The sequence below is a fragment of the Cannabis sativa genome, chromosome X (genome assembly GCF_029168945.1).
Source record: "Cannabis sativa cultivar Pink pepper isolate KNU-18-1 chromosome X, ASM2916894v1, whole genome shotgun sequence".
Lineage (NCBI taxonomy): Eukaryota > Viridiplantae > Streptophyta > Magnoliopsida > Rosales > Cannabaceae > Cannabis > Cannabis sativa.
Window position 1 is genome coordinate 55,747,437 of NC_083610.1, and position 17,161 is coordinate 55,764,597.

A 17,161-nucleotide genomic window follows, 5' to 3' on the forward strand; every position below is an offset into this window, starting at 1 on the left:
TGAACTGCGTATCTAAATTTTCTCCACCCCTATCAGATCGTAAGATTTTTAACGTTTTATCTAACTGGTTTTGAGTCATTGCTAAAAATTCCTATAACTTTGAAAAATTTCTAATTTCCCATGCATTAGGTAAAGACATGAATATTTAGAGTAATCATCAATGAAAGTGAGAATGTACTCAAAACTACCCAGGCTTTAACATTAAAGGGTCCACAAATATTTGAATGTACCATTTTCAATGGTTCTTTCGCCTTTTCTCCCTTAGCGGAGAATGGTCGCTTGGTCAATTTGCCTTCTAGACAAGATTGACAGACAGGTAGCTCACCAAGAGTGAGTTCCCTTAAGGGTCCATCCTTAGCAAGTCTATTAATTCTATCGAAGCCTATATAACTTAATCTTAAATGCCATAGATATGTCATGTTGTTATGATGAACCTTTTGATGTTTCTCGGTTATAGGTTTAACTTCCTTGAATAATTCGTTATTGGATGGAAATAATTCATTTGATCACTAAACCTATACCCTATTTTCCATACATGTTATATATAATTGTAATCTATTTAATGAATACATATTAAAACTTGTAAAAGTTAATACATATTGTTTCAATTACAGCAAAGATGCAAAAATTAAATTTCTACTAAAATTTAAAATTTAAAATACATTCTCTATAAAAATTTATTATTCTCAAAATAAAAGCGGACTTTTCCAATTGCTTTAACTAGAATAAACTCTTCATTTCCAATTTTTAGCTTTAATTTTTCATCTTCAATGTCCTCCCAACATTTAAGATGTTGTAAAGAAGTATATACATGGTTGGTAGATCTATAATAGGGTCGGCCCAAATATTGGACAGATTGGGCCATTACACAAGACACTTATTTTTTTAAGGCCAATTTTTTTTTTTTTAAAAAAGGCCTATTTTTTTTTCCTATTATATATACATAAATAAAAAATTTATAATTGAAAATTTATGAACCAATTTTAAAAAATAAAGTCACTAATAAAATTGTAGTTTTAATATACATGATTTTTTTTTTTTAAACAAGCCCTCAAAATACTTGGACCGGCCCGGTCCATAATTAATAATTCACACAAATTTATCATTCTTAATTCACACAAATTTATCATTCTTTGAAATACATGTTTCTAGTACAAAAGAACTAGAATACATACATTGACTTTTCATAGCAAGAAACTTAGGACAATTATGTTTCTAATGTCCTTTTTATTTGTAGAAGTAACACATATCTTTCAATAACGTGAAAAACATTCTCGTCCTTTCTCATCGGAAGACTCTACCACTAGAAATATTTGCCATTAAAGCTTTTCCTTTGGTTTTGTCACTAGCGACTGCAAGAATATCCTTATTGACCGAGTTAATAGAAATTGAGGGCTCGACCTCATTTCTTCCTTTGTCTGAAGTAATTGGAACATTAGGACTATTCTTGTACTATAGAGTTGAAAAGTAACAGCTGAGACATTAGCTGATATATGTATTCTAATATTATGTTTTATCATCATGTACTTGATGATAAATTGTTTGTATGCTGGAGCTAGACTACTAAGGATTATTTGAACACAAGATTCTTCATTGAGTTCAAGTCCTTTAGTTCTAGCTTCTTGAAATTGGCAACACATATCATGAAACTGACTATCAAGATGCTCGTGAGCAACCATCTTAATTTCTTCAAACTTGAAAGCAAATGAATTAGAAAGGGAAGTTCTATGACTAATTTTCTCTCCACTGTGAGAGAGTTGGTGCATCCATCTTGCACACCTTTCTCTCTCCAATTGTTAAACTTGAAAGAGAGGATCAGTAGCAAGCCCAATTAAATTGGTCTATGCCCAACCATTTGGCAAACCTTCTCTCTCCAATCAAGTAATCAAACTCATGAATGTCCAACTCTTTGTTCGTGACCCAAAATATATTCCAATAGTATGACGAAAAAAATCATCATCACTATTTTTTAAAATATGGAAAAAATTATTAAAGTTATAATAAATATAACATAAAAAATAAATGTCACTAAATATGACATTATCTAATCAATTAAAATTAAACTAAACAAAAAATCATATAAAACATTAAAAAAAAATATGCATTTAAAATTCACAAAAAATAAAAACTTAATTAAATTACCATAAAAAAATATTAAAATTTTCTTCATATTTATTTTTTTAAAAAAAAAATAAAACAAATAAAACTATAGTGATTGCCGGAGTTGTCACTCGTGCCGAAAAAGTCACCGGAGTTTGCTACCGGCACCGGAAAAGTCGTCGGAGTTGCTGCCGGTGCCGGAAAAGTCACCGGAGTTGCTGCCGACGCCGAAAAAGTCGTCAGAATTAGCATTGTCGCCGGAAAAATCACAATGCCAATTCCAACGACTATTCTGGAGTTTGATGTCGGTGCCGGAAAAGTCACCGGAGTAGTTGGTGGTGTCGGAAAAATCACTGGAGTTATTGCCGATGTCAAAAAAGTTGTCAGAATTGGCATGTCGCCAACAAAATCACTAGAAAAATCACTAAGAAAGTGGTTTCTTCATCAAGAAACCGGTTTCTTCACCAAGAAAGTGGTTTCTTCATCAAGGAATTAGTTTCGTTACACAATAATAATAAAGATTATGAAAACAAAACAAAAATGATATGCATTGAAAAAAACTGAAATCAGTTTCATCAATCAACCAAATAGAGAAAAAAAATACAAAAAAATACTCATAAATATAAACAAAACAACGCACAATGCACAACAATAATCTAAAACAAAATATAAGTGTGAAAATTGTAGTTTCAAACCTAGAAACAAAATAATAAAAAAAAACTTAAAATAAAAAATATACAATAACATCATAAAATAGAGCAACCTTATTATAGAATCCTTAAAACTTGTAAAACTAGTTTTGAACTTATGAACCCTGTGAAATCAGATTCGACACTATGAAAAATCATAGCGAAATATAAATGCTAAACAATAAAGTTAACTGAAACAAGTTATCAAAATTTGCATAGTCGCTGAAGTTGCTGTCGACACCGGGAAAGTCACTAGAGTTGCTACTGACACTAAAAAAGTCATCGGAATTGCCATTATCGCTGGAAAAATCACAAAAAAAATTACCAAGAAACTAGTTTCTTCATCAAGAAATTAGTTTCTTGATGAAGAATAGAAACCAGTTTCTTGGTGATTTTTTCGGTAATTTTTCCGGCGATTGCCAATTCTGACGAATTTTCCAGAGTTTACTATCGGTACTGAAAAGTCACTGGAGTAGCTGCCGGTGTATTAGTCGTCAGAGTTGCTACCAACGCTAGAAAAGTCGTCAGAATTGCCATTATCGTCAGAAAAATCACCGAAAAAATCACCAATAAACTGGTTTCTTCATCAAGTAATTGGTTTCTTCATCAAGAAACTGGTTTCTTCATCAAGAAACTAATTTCTTTGTAATTTTTTCGGCGACTATGCCAATTCTGATGACTTTTCCGAAGTTTGTTGTCGGTGTCGGAAAAATCGTCGGAGTAGCTGCTAGCGTCAGAATTGGCATTATCAACGAAAAAATCATCAAGAAAGTAGTTTCTTCATCAAGAAATCGATTTCTTCATCAAGAAACCGGTTTCTAAGAAATCGGTTTCTTAGTAATTTTTTCAATGATTTTTCTAGTGACAATGTCAATTCTGACGAATTTTTCGGCGCCGGCAGCAACTTCAACGACTTTTCCGACACCGACAGCTACTCCGACGACTTTTTCGGTACTGGCAGTAAATTCCGGTGACTTTTCCAGCATCAGTGACAAATAAAAACTTCCTAAATAAATAAAAACATTAAATATGGGATTTGAAAACTTAATTACATATATATGGCATATCAAATACCATAAAAAGACCTAAAAACAAAAAAATATCATATAAATTGGTCAAATTTAAATGTGTCATATTTATCATAAGAATTTTTAAAATTTTATAGTAAGTGTAATTTCCACCATCATCAAGCTAATTAGCTTTGGATTTCCATTCTCTAACTGGTGATGAAGCTCATTAATCTCCATCCAGTTTAACTAATCATAACGTGTTCAGCAACTCTTTCTTTTATTTCAGCAAGTCAATTCCATTAAATCACACGACCCAAAGTCATGGATTGCCAACATCTTTCCTCACACGGAGCATACCTCTCTCTCCCCACTTACCTATGTTTACTACCATTTATTTTTACACGTACTAGCAGTTATTTTTGCTGAGGCTTGCTTGCCTCTATAAAAAGAGACCCATTTGACAATAAAAAAATCATCAGATTTTAGAGTAGATAAATACACTTTATCATTTCTTTCATTCTCTCCTATTATTATTTTAATTTACTTATTTTAATAAAAAAATGAGTGAATTAGAGTAATAATATTGGTAAAATTAGAGTGTAGTGAGGCGTGTTGTAAGTCACAACAAATTTACTGATATTTATTTCCAATACCCAATTATTTTAGTATAATTATAAGTAAGGATCGATCCCACAAAAACTATGTTTATTTAAATGCTCAAAAATTAGTGACAAAAGTTAGAAAAGGGAGTTTTTATGTTTAGAATAAAATAGCATAAATAAAAATAAAAATAAGTTAAAAGTGAGACTACGACATGATATAAATAGTTAAAGGTTTTTTTCCACACTCAACAATCATTCTTAATTCCTATTAATGAATGTAATTTCAATTTCCAATAAAACTATTAATCCCGCAGATAACGCTGAAGCAGTCAATTATTCTAATCTCCCTATTACATATAATCAAGGCGAAACGCTCAATAATTAACTCTTTTTCCTAAGCAGTAAATTCACGAAGTATGCAATTTATTTAACTTATACAAAACTTTGAGATTTATGGAGATAGACTAATCTAGACAACAAATTAATAAAGTATATAATTCATTTAACCTAGGTTCTATTATTCATCACAATTAAAATACCTTTGATAATATTAGAAATTGTAATTTATCACAAATACTTAGAATCCTAGACTATTAGGTGAATAGTAATCCTAAGATGATGGTAGATTAAAGTAAAACCTAATTTAGTGGCCATCTAAATAAGATTAAAGTAATAACCATCACATTAAACATAAAAGAATAGAAGCAATTTGATATAAAAGAAACTAGAAAGTAACATTCAATAATGAAATTAAAAACTCATGTCTCGGGTTTTGAAATAATTCTTAACTAAAAAGAAACTACTCAAAACTAGACATTATAATGATTATCATAATAAATAGTAAGAGTTTAAGGAGAAGAAAAGAACTATGATGAAGAACACTTGGAAGCCGCAATCTCTCTCTCTCTCTCTCTCTCTCTCTCTCTCTCTCTCTCTCTCTCTCTCTCTCTCTCTCTCTCTCTCTCTCTCTCTCTCTCTCTCTCTCTCTCTCTCTCTCAATTTGGTAGCTTTAGGGTTTTTAAATTCTTAGCCTAAAAAGTTCTATTTATAGTGCTTGAAGAGATACATGAATCCCCTTAGAATTAGGATTTTTTTTTTTTTTTTAAAAAAAAAGATAAAGTATGACGTTACTGATTACTATTTTGGCCATAACTTCTTCAATACAACTCAGAATTGGACGATTCAAGATGTTTTGGAAAGCTAAAAACGAGATATAAAACTTTCATGTTGAACTCCAAGTCTAGTTCTGCTTTTAAAGTCGTCAAAATTTACAATTAAACTCTGCCTTATAAAACCGAGCTCCCCGACTTCAACTATTTTCCACCAAAATATGCTAACATCTCTCCAAATGACTCTAAATGCATGATTAGTCCTTAAAATATCCAAAACAATTAAAATCACATTAATCAATAATTTAAAGAATCAATTTAAGAATATTAATACATAAATTGATCATATTTATAAGACAAATATGGACTCATCAAATTCCCCCACACTTGACTCTTGCTCGTCCTCAAGTAAGTTAATGATAAAATGAATGATACTTAAGTAAATCGGTCTTTATGAAAAATAATTTTAGTTTCAAAAAATTTAAATCCCTTCATAATTCTAAGAAAATCCAAACTCTTCAATCATTAGAATTTCAACTCAAGATAATTACTTTTCAAACTCAATTTTGTGTGTGTGTGTGTGTTCAATCAACTCATCATATTAATAACATTCAAATCAATTCATGCATGTCAACAATCAATGCTCATCTCCAAAGAAATGTGTATTTCAACAAAAATCCACTCCATAAGCTTAATTATCAAACCATTCTCCAATAATTTAATTACACACAATCTAAAGATCAATATGCCTTTATAGGCTTATAATGTAAGGCTAGGGTGAAAGGTAGATAAAAAAGGTTAATTTAGGCTCAAATCACACCAAAGTATACACATACAATATTCTCTCAAATAATTCTCATTTGTATTCCCCAATCACTTCCCTCAACAATTCAATATGGTATCTTTTTTTTTTCATAAAACTTACTATTTCTCCACACTTAAATTGTTGCAAGTATTCTTTTATTTTTCTACATATTTCTCATCATTTTTTTTAGTTTTTTTAATAAATACTTACAGCTTACAAACATTTATTCTAAGAGAATAGCAATTATTTTCTTCATCATCACATAACCATGAATATTTTCCCCTCAACAAAATTCTCACACATTTACAAATACATAAAACATCAATATACTATGGTGTGAAAAAGGATGGATAATGATTTTTCTTTTAGGCTCAAAGGTTAGTGTATATGGTTAAAAGAAAAACAAGATGTCAACATTTAGGCTCAAATTGGGTAAAACTAGAGAATTAACAAATAGGGTAGGCTTGAAAAGCTCAATCGATCTAAAAAAATTTGCCTATATCTGTTACGAATTTTATGATTACTACGCAAGTATACGCAATCAAGTAGTATCTCACGCAAGTGAGGTCGAACCACAGGAAATTGGATTAAGTACTACTAAACTATACTTATGATTCTATTTGGTAAAATAATAAGTTTGTAATTTAAAAGTAAATAACTCAGAAAATCAAAGAGAAAATAAATGAAGATTAATCAAGATGAGAGATTAGGGAGGTGAATCATGTTGATAAGCTACCAATGTTAATACCTAATTGCTATCCTTATCCCAATGTGAATGACAGATTATAAATTAACCTAACTCTTTTCAAATCTTTTAGGTTCTAAATAATATGTTCTCTAATTAACTTCTCAATTAAATCAACACAAAATCAGCATTAAGCAATAATCTATTCGTCACTGAGGCTATGTAAATACTTTCGTTTCACATCAAAACCTAGACTATCCAAATTTTAGCATTCTCAATTCTCACTTTTCAGATTTCGAATTGAGATCATTGAACATGTAAAAGGTGATCAAGCTTGCACATGGAATTAAACACAAATATAGATAGTATTCACACATAAGATGAAGGAATGGTAATTATTTATTAACTAGGCATAAACTTAAACAACATTCATCATCCTCCCTTATTGGGAAATTTAGTTCATAATAACTCTAAAAACATCCATGATTAATTCAGAAACAAAAACAAACATAAAGAAGAAATTAAGGGTAAAAGAAAGAAACTAGAAGGTGATATCGCTCCGAGTCTTTAAGATAGCTTCATCTCCACTTGCATCCACTATTTAGGTCTATTTCTGCTTGTTTTGACCTTCAGTGTCGTATTCCTTATATAGGGATGAGAAGTGTGCCTCCAATTTGAGAAAAAACCAAAATTAGGTCAAATTTGCGATTTCCGTACCAAGTCGCCACTAGCATTTAAGCTGGTCGCGACTACAGGCAAAACTCGAAAAACCGAGTTTCTGCCAATTCTCGAAGTCGCGACCAGGGTCGCGACCTGGCTCTCTGGAGGTCGCGACTATTGATGCGTCTGGAGCCGAATTTTCAAATTTTTTCCAAGTTTGTCCCAGTTTTTCGCCATTTGACTGAATTCGAACTTTAACACCCAGGGAACCTGAAATAATGAAAATCAAGCGTAAAACTGCTCCAAAAGATACCAATAGATGAGATAATGCTAACTTTAAAGACCTGAAACATAGGCTAATTATAACCTAACAAAATCCCCCAAACTAGATTCTTACTCGCCCCCGAGTAAGATAAAAAAAAAAAAAACTAACTACGCTATAAGATAATTACTATGCTGCTGACTCATGCTCTGTTTTCTTCCTTGCATAAACTAGAATTTTGATCCTACTAACTCTAACAATTAACTCGAATGCTCAATTAATAACACTATGTACAACTACAAAAATTTATTCAAATGTGAAACATTGTTATAAAAGTTTTACTCTTTCCAACAGTTCCACAACCCGATAACTCATAAGCTTGCATGCTTACCTTTCTCCACTAATGTTGACAGTATTCTTCGGAATCATTAGGTCTTTTCAAGGCTTAGGTAGTATGGCTCAGATATTCAGGGATAGGCAAAAGATAATTTCGGCTCAAGATATCATAAGCACACAAACAGAACCCACAAGCTTTTTACTTTTCTTTCTCTAGAATCCCATAATGTTCCCAAATTTACCAAGATTGATAGAAGATATCTATATTATTTTTCCAACATCACTGAATCTTTTTTTTTCTTTTTTTTTTCAAACATATTTTTATTTTTTTTTTCTTCATATTTCATATTTTTTTTCAGTGACATTGAATTACAATTTTTTTCCTCTTCTCAATCTTACAATTTTTTTTTCCTCACTAGTTCCTCACACTAAATGTTTCTCCTCCCCCAAACTAATCATGTAGCTTATGATATCATGGATAACATGGTGAAGAAAAATTAATAGTGTGGTTGCAAAATTTTTCAAATCAATGGGTGAAAAACAAAACAGGTTTAGGTTCAAAAGGTTAACTAGGGATACACATTATTATGGTAGGCTTGAAAGGCTCAAACTATCCAACAAATGCCTAAGTCATATTCCAATTGAACACTATCAAGGATTCTGTCTCAAAAGAATAAACATGTAAGTTATAAACTATCCTGTCAATCTTACCACAAACCATAGTAAAACAATTATAACAATTTTCACAAATTGAGTATTTGCAGAAAAACACAGGTTTCTAAGCATCCAAACTAATCCAAAGAGTTAACAGAATCAAGCATACAGTTATTTTACAATTTCAGATCACATCACACTAATTTACTTTATACAACTATTGTCAAGCTTATTGCCATTCCTTAACTAAAACAAAAAACTAAAACAAAAAATTAAAATGCAGAAATTAAAGTGCAGAATTTAAAATTTTTAAGTCTCTCCCCCCAAACTAAAATATGACATTGTCCCCAATGTGACATTAAAGAAAAAGGAAAGGAAACTTACCTGAGCGCCACATCAACAAGCGGTTGACGCCCGTAATAAGCATCATGCTGGACAACTTGAAAGTTGTTTTTAAAAATGCCCTCAAGCTTGGCATGTAATGAGTTTGAACCAAAAAACACACCAACAACACAAGACTTTCGATGATGAGCTTGGGGAGAAGCCTTTCGTAGCTCGTAGAGGATATAATATGGTGTTGATGAAATATATGGATCCATTGGTGGTTTGTTTGTCAATATCATTGATGCAGTTGAATCAATGATGTCATGTTCTTCCTCATCCTCCAATGTCACAGTTTCAACACTTTCATCTAACAACCCTTCTTCTTGTTGCTCACTCTTCACTTGGCTATCCATACCCTCACTTATGATTTCATATTCAATGATTTCCTTTTCACAAGGATCTTGATCTTCAACTGTAGGCTCATTATCTTCCTTGTATTCAAATAATGACCCTTCTTCATTGTACCAACAACTCTCATAACTTTCATCATTGGAGTTATTACATTCTGAATCATGAGTCATTGAATTATCACATAAAGATCTCACCATGTCAATTAAGCGATTAATCTCTCCTGGAAGTGATTGTAGAAGTGATAGTAGTAGCTCATCTTTTTCAGTTTGTTAGGATGAATTTGGGCAATAAGGTGGGTATTGGTGACTCCAACCCTGAAGTGATGGATTCCAATGCCAATCGTAATCAAAATCTGCCATATCATTCAACAGATTTATTACATCATAGCCTCTCATTAATAAAAGTGCTCCAGTTGCCTCTGCTCCATAATCAACCCAGCTTCTTGTTTCATCGTAAGTCCATTATACAAGAGCCATGTAAAACATCCACTTGAGAAAGTGGGATAACATCTCTCTCCAAGCTCTTTAAATCTCCTCCAAGCAGAATAGAATGGTTCATTGTGTTATTGGACAAAATCCTCAAGATATAGCATCTGGATTTATCTTGCAGTTCAAACTCATAAGTAAAACATTAGTAAAATTAAAAAATAAAACTAAATTAGTACTAAAAAGATAAAAAAATTGAAACAACAAAATTAATACTAAAACTAAAAAGAAAAACCAAATTAGAACAAAATTTAATTTTTAATAATATTACAAAATTTAATCTAAAAGAAACAAATTAGAAATAAGCAAAAGAATTAACCAAAGTAGAAGTTAGTATAATTTTATGTAATATTAATCTTTGAACAATTCCCCGGCAACGGCGCCAAAAACTTGTTACGAATTTTATGATTACTACGCAAGTATACGCAATCAAGTAGTATCTCACGCAAGTGAGGTGGAACCACAGGGAATTGGATTAAGTACTACTAAACTATACTTATGATTCTATTTGGTAAAATAATAAGTTTGTAATTTAAAAGTAAATAACTCAGAAAATCAAAGAGAAAATAAACGAAGATTAATCAAGATGAGAGATTAGGGAGGTGAATCATGTTGATAAGCTACCAATGTTAATACCTAATTGATATCGTTATCCCAATGTGAATGACTGATTATAAATTAACCTAACTCTTTTCAAATCTTTTAGGTTCTAAATAATATGTTCTCTAATTAACTTCTTAATTAAATCAACACAAAATCAGCATTAAGCAATAATCTATTCGTCACTGAGGCTATGTAAATACTTTCGTTTCACATCAAAACCTAGACTATCCAAATTTTAGCATTCTCAATTCTCACTTTTCAGATTTCGAATTGAGATCATTGAACATGTAAAAGGTGATCAAGCTTGCACATGGAATTAAACACAAATATAGATAGTATTCACACATAAGATGAAGGAATGGCAATTATTTATTAACTAGGCATAAACTTAAACAACATTCATCATCCTCCCTTATTGGGAAATTTAGTTCATAATAACTCTAAAAACATCCATGATTAATTCAGAAACAAAAACAAACATAAAGAAGAAATTAAGGGTAAAAAGAAAGAAACTAGAAGGTGATATCGCTCCGAGTCTTCAAGATAGCTTCCTCTCCACTTGCATCCACTATTTAGGTCTATTTCTGCTTGCTTTGACCTTCAGTGTCGTATTCCTTATATAAGGATGAGAAGTGTGCCTCCAATTTGAGAAAAAACTAAAATTAGGTCAAATCTGCGATTTCCGTACCAAGTCGCGACTAGCATTTAAGCTGGTCGCGACTACAGGCAAAACTCGAAAAACCGAGTTTTTGCCAATTCTCGAAGTCGCGACCAGGGTCGCGACCAGAAAAAAGGGTCGCGACCTGGCTCTCTGGAGGTCGCGACTACTGATGCGTCTGGAGCTGAATTTTCAAATTTTTTCCAAGTTTGTCCCAGTTTTTCGCCATTTGACTGAATTCGAACTTTAACACCCCGGGAACCTGAAATAGTGAAAATCAAGCGTAAAACTGCTCCAAAAGACACCAATAGACGAGATAATGCTAACTTTAAAGACCCGAAACATAGGCTAATTATAACCTAACAATATCATATACAAAAATATGTGTAATTTATCGATTTCGCCTCAAATGATCATCAAACAAATTCTAGAGTGGTTGAGACTTTAAATCAAAATTCAAACATGCACTTATCGCTCCAAACATTAGCAAATATGATAATTTAACTGATGTGCAAAAGTTTTAAAAATATCAAGCTTGAGCAGTAATTAATCATGAGTTTGTTGGGTTTTGTGCCCTAAATAAAACACATTTCAATATAATCAGATTTACTAATTAATAAAGATCAGAAATCATTTTATGTTGTATGGTTCACATGATTTATTTCATGATTATATTTAATGTATAAATTCTATTAAGTCCAGAACATATGTATTTATTCATGATTATAGTGTTGTCAACACAGTGGAATATAATCATGATTATATGTTCAAAAGTTTAAATTCCTTGATTTGTCAGTTCACTGGATTTAGATTGGCATGATAATCAGCGATAGGTATACTTACACCTTGGATAAGTGTTATGTCCTTTCCAGGGCATTGTCAAAGTTTACCAGTATCGGATGTATGGAGTATACATTGGAAGGGACCGACATTGAACTTGGATTAGATATGATAAATTTACCGTAATATCTATTCAAGTCAATATCACCTAGTTGATCCTAGATCAAATGATCTTAATCCTGACATGATTAGGTTCGATCTCAATGGTGTTATTCGTATTCTTTTATTTGTTAGTTAAGCCTACTTTTTAGTCAGGGTGATACGTACATTTCGGGAACATAATAGTACAATTGAGTGGGAGCGCTAAACATAGATATGGAATCTATAGCTTCTATAGGTATTTAGAAGTGAAACTATGATTTCCTTCGAGCTTGGCTGAATAGAGATAAATGATTGAGATCTCATTTTAGTGATTATATTGGTTCACTAAAATATCATTTATAGGTGGCCAAGTGTTTTAAGGATAAAATACATTGAAAGGGTGTAACAGTAATTTTATCCCTATGCAATGTTGATCATCTATAGAGGATCATTGATTATTAGGATTATAATAATGGATAATTAATAGCGTATCTATATCGTGGAACATATAGAGCGTTCTATGTAACTGAGAGTGCAATTCCAAGTTCTATAGTGGATGCAATGAGGAATTAATAAGTTAGTGAATTTACTTGGTAAATTCTAGATCTGCTTATTGAAAGCTCGGTTATATAGGCCCATGGTCCCCATACTAGTTGAGACAAACTGCTTGTAAGACTCAGTTAATTGATTTTAGTTAATCAATTATAATTCTAAATTTAGACTATGTCTAGTTTATAAATTTTCACTAAGCAAGGACTTAAATGTGAAGAAAAGAGATTCTAGGGTTTATTTATTAATAAGGGATTTTATTAAGTCTAATTAATAAATATATTAAATGGCAATTTTATTTGATAATTAATTTTAATTATTAAATAAATAGTTTTGGCATTTAAGTTGTTAGAATTGGAAAAATAGCATTTTTGAGAAAATAAGATAAATAGTGTGAAAAATGGCAAAATTGCAAAGTGGGGGCCCACATCCTATGGCCGGCCACTATTGCTCTAGTTTTACCATTTATTTTATTTTTTTAATACCAAATAATTCAAACCTAAACCTAGGTGGTTCCCTATAAATAGATAGTGATGGCCACAAATTGAATGATGATGAACACACTTGCCTTCAGTCAAAAATTTGAGCCTTCTTCCCTATGCTATTTGAACCTCTCTTCTCTCTTCCTCTCTTCATATTTTCATCGTTGAGTGATAGAATGAGTGCCCACACACATCAAGTTGGTCTTCAATCACAGCATGTAAGACTGTGAAGAATCCAAACACAACGAAGGAGTTTCGGGCTCAGATCTTGACAGAAAGGATACATAGAAATCTGAGCGGAAAGAGTCATTTAATTCTGCTGCACCCACTGTAAGGTTTCTCACAACTTTTATGTGTTTATTTATATTTTTTTGAAATTCATATTAGGATGTTAAATAACATACATGGTAGTAAATCTAGATCTTGGTAAAATAATTCCAACAACTGGCCTCAGAGCTATGGTAATAATTTACTTTCATGAAATATGGATTTAAAACGATGTTTGTGTTTATTTAGATGGTTTCATGATGGTTTATGTGTATATTTGATGATTGTGTGGAAATTGCAATGTATGTTGTAAAATATTTTTTGTTTCATTCTGAAAATATTTTTAATGGAAAGTAGACAAAAAAATTAATGAATTTAAGCTTTTACAGAACTCAATTTGGATTTTTTATGAATCAGTTATGATTTTTTGAATTTGGACAAAAATATCTAAAACCGAGCAACACGTTGTGCTCGCGCAGATAGGGTTTGACGCGGCTTCAGACACGCCCATGTCCGAATTTACTCGGACAAGGGCTGTCTTAAGCCCCTCGTGACCGAGTTTTGTCCCCCATGAGGCTGCTAGCAGCCCTTCCGTCGCCCATTTGCAGCCTATTGTGTGCATGGGAGTATGCATTGCATACTCCCCTAGTGCAATCTTGTTTTGGTGATATCTTTTGATTCAAAAATCGTTTTTCATTGAAACAAAATTCAAAATTTGGTAGAATTTTGTGGAGAATCTAAATTTTCAATTAAAAATAAAATTATCAGAATAAAATTAATTTTTATTAATTTTTTAATTAATATAAATTAGTTTTAGATGTTAGTAGGCTTTGATTTTTGAAAATTTGGTTTTTTACAAAAATAGCCTTATGGTTAATTTTGAAATTTTAGATTTTTTTATTTATTTTAATTATAAGATCAGATATTACTTTTTTTTATTATTAAAATTTGAATGATCTTATTTTGATATTAAAATATTTTTTTAAAAATAATCTAGTTCAAATTTCAAAATTTGCTAACTATATCTTTTTTTTTTTCAAATTTGTTATTTTTGAAATATTTTATTAAATTAAAATTATAAGATTTGATAAATGTTATTTTAACATTTTATCTTATTTGATATTTTTTATTAAAATTTATTTTGGCAAAAATAACATGAAAATTTGAAATATTGGTTAGTTTAGGTTTGATTAGAAATTTTAGGGTTTCTAACCATAAAATTTTCAAACTTATTTTATTTTATTTTTTAATAAAATTAGTAATATCCTAACCATAAAACATCTTTTTTTTTTTTAGATTGTTTATTTTGTAATATTTAATTTATTAAATTATAAGATTAAGAATATAATATTAGGAATATTTAAATTTTAAAATTCAAGATATTATATTATATTATCTTATTAGAAATTTAATTAATTTATATTTTGAATAAACTTGAAATTTGAAAATTTGTTAGATATTTGAATTTAAGTTAGAATTTAAGGTATTTAGGAGATTTGTTAGGTTTTGAATTTTTTCAAATATTCTCTAACAACCTAAATTTTAAATTCTAGTTAAGAATATATTTTTTAAATTCTAAATTTTAAAATTTTAAAATAGAGATATTTTAGCCTACTTTCCAGATTATCTGTTACTTGTTTTGGTTTGTATTGCTTGATTATTTAATTATTTATTCAAATTGTTTTTACAAACCTATTATTTATTTGATCTAAATTGTTATGATTAATGTAACGCCCTAATGCTAAGGCACGCTACAGTGCTTTTTCAATTACAGTGCAATCTTCGCTAATCGAAGAGTTTTCTTGAAAAACGTGTCAATTTAAAACTTTTATATTAATTAATAAACTTTGTAATATAATATAATATTTACAATTTCCGGGATCCCGATTTCAAACTTCGTAAAATTTACTTTTTAAACTTTACATTTCAAAATACATAATTTTTAGGTCGCACAGCAACTTTCAAAATACAATTCCCAGATGTCCCGAGACCGAACACTCCAGGTCGCGCTGCTTGACATGTACAATCCCATCTGAGCTCGGGTTCACTCCTGTTCAGTCATAGCCTTTCCTTTACCTACACATAGAAGTAGAAACTGTGAGTCAACAGACTCAGTAAGAAATGCATATAACACATCATATAATTTCCGGCCTGTAAATAGGCGCCCATACACCTATTTACAGAGCTTAACAGATGAGTATGAACGTTCTAACTAGGATACGACCATGTAACATGTACCACATGCACTCAGTATACCATCGTACACTAGTGTAGGTAGGGTATGGACCGCACCTCGAGTACCGTTAAGTGTTGTACCACAGACACCTTGTACTTTTCCGTACAAGTGCTGGTAACACCATGATGTACTTATAAACATCATACACCTTACCAATGCACTCTGTATCGCAACCGTACAAGTGTTGGTAGTGCATGAATCACAACAAATAAGCATGCATATATATTAACACATACATACATTCGAATATTCATATCACACATTATACACAGTTCTTACCTGTTTTCCGAATTCAAGTGTGTTGGCCGACCTGAACGGAATTCACGTGCTAGATGGATGCCCTAATCACAATAATAGTAATACAGATGAGTGACTCGCTAAATCACTTTCCGGGACTTAAAACTTGAAACTAAAAGTTTCCCTATCGATAAACCTCATGGCAATACCCTAAATATCTCAAAATTGGCCAAAACTAGGGTTCTGGAAATTCCCCAACGAGTGCACGGTTCCCAACCGGCATCCCGGTTCTGGGTCACCAACCGGTCGACCGGTTGGTACAGGCCACCCAGAACCGGAATTCCGGTTCTACTGCTGGGAACCAAAAATCATCCCCCTTGATTCAATTCAATCCCAAACCTTACCAAACTCTCCAGTATACCTATACAATGTATAAACACCCATTTCCAATCAACAAATCACAGAACAAACCAATAATTCAAATTATGCCATTAAAGTTCAAAGTTAAGGTTTTTATGCTCAAATTAACACAACACCTAAATCAACCAACCAAACCAGCTGATCTAACTCTTAATTAACCCAAACTAAACCTAGAATTTGATCCCTAAGCATTTCAAATCAAAACAGCCACCAATACTCAAAAACACAAGCTCAAACTAAGAAGAAAAACTTTAAAAACATGTTCTAGGGTTCTAGGGTTTTACCTTAGCTTCAAGAGTGCTTGATACCCTAGTTGAATTCCAGAAAAACAAGATGAAAAGATAGGTTCTTGCCCTGATTGCCTCAGCCGAAGGAAAGAAAGAAAGAGAATTCAAGAGAAAAAATGCCATTTCTCCTTATTTTCCTATTTTCTTGATTTTGTCCTTAAATGAAAAAGGAAGATTAAAAGAATTAATCTCAGCTGAATCATTTGCTAGGTGTCACTCCTTTAGGCAGCCACCTAAACCTTTACCAAATAAAATGACTAAAATGCCCTTAAGGTTATAACTTGGGTATTTCTAAAACTAGGGGTAAAATGGTCAAAATCCATAACCCCGCTCAATCCCGATAATTAATTTTCTCTAAAATATTCCCCA